General features: G+C 40.8%; 1 long non-coding RNA gene across 1 annotated transcript; it reads left to right on the plus strand.

Moving 5' to 3' along the window:
- The first annotated feature begins 14 nt into the window (after window positions 1-14).
- Window positions 15-1,188, plus strand: LOC114578881. The gene is made up of 2 exons (XR_003699803.1): window positions 15-396; window positions 781-1,188. It is a non-coding gene; the product is annotated as an uncharacterized LOC114578881 (long non-coding RNA).
- Window positions 1,189-1,239: the final 51 nt, after the last annotated feature.

The following is a 1,239-nucleotide window of genomic DNA, read 5'->3' on the forward strand; positions in this document are numbered from 1 at the left end:
TAGGGCTGGTCTAACCACACCCACGATCTCCCTCTCCCTGGTATTAGCACAACTCCCTCTCCTTTCTGCACTCTGATTGGCACTCTCCAGGTTCGCCTCCCCCTTCTCTTCTCTCCCATTCACAAAAATGAAACCCCCCAGCTGTCGCCCCTCTGCAGTTCGCAAACCCCTCTCCCATCTCTCTCTCTTTCACGAGAAAATACCTAAGCGGAAATTCCATCTCCCCGTGGCTTTTCAGTTCAAACAGCCAGCCCTCCCCGACGCCTCTGCTCGCACGCCCAAGGAAGCTCCGGCCAAAGGATCCATCTCTTCCTTCCCCCTCTCATCTGTTCTGCCCAGGAAAGCCCGACATCGCTTCCTACCCTAGCCGACGCCAACATTCCCACTTTGGTACAGGTAACCGCTTCTTCTACCTTCCTCTAATACTCTCCGTAGTCTCTCTTGGAATATGAGACTGCTGGATGAAAACCAATGCAATCCACATTCGGACTAACTTATCTTCATTGAACGCATGATTTGTGAAAATATAGAACAAAATTAAAAAAAAAAAAACAAATTTGTAGATTTTTGGCAGACCTATATTGTTTAGTCTTAAGATGGAAAAATATAATTCTGACCCAAAGTGTAGTACTCAAATTGCTTTCTAGAACTGTTACCACTTGCCTTTCATTCAAGTTAGAATCTAGAGCACCCCAATTGACCTTTGCCTCAAATGGTGATCCTTCAAGCTTTTTAATTACCTCTCCAGCAATGGCTCCTAATTTTTTTAAAGATAATTAGGGTCCTCTCTACATCATGAAATGCATGATAGTTGAGAAGTTGCAAAGACTCACCTATGGCAAATTATTGCATCCGGTCACCGGACGCGGAGATAGGTCCGGATATTAATAAAATATTATTTTAAATTAAGCGCATGAAAGCACAGCTAAAGTGGAGGTAAAGAGCAGGTAAAACGCAGGTCAAAGAGCAGTCAAAAGCGCTTTTTTACTTCAATATTTCATATAGATTAGACAATTGCAATTTTTCATTCTAATGCTCTCCAAACACTTGTAAATGGAATGAAGAGCATTCATATATTTTCTTTTTCATTGGCAAGCATTCACAAATTTCTTGTAAAGTATTTTGGAGAAATTATTTAAAGAACATTCATGTGCTAAGTGAGATTGGAGACGATTTTGATGTTAGAAAGTATTCATTATCCTTTTCTTTTTCAAATATGAGCATACATAGATATTATGT

The sequence above is a fragment of the Dendrobium catenatum genome, unplaced genomic scaffold, assembly GCF_001605985.2.
Source record: "Dendrobium catenatum unplaced genomic scaffold, ASM160598v2 original_scaffold_200272, whole genome shotgun sequence".
Lineage (NCBI taxonomy): Eukaryota > Viridiplantae > Streptophyta > Magnoliopsida > Asparagales > Orchidaceae > Dendrobium > Dendrobium catenatum.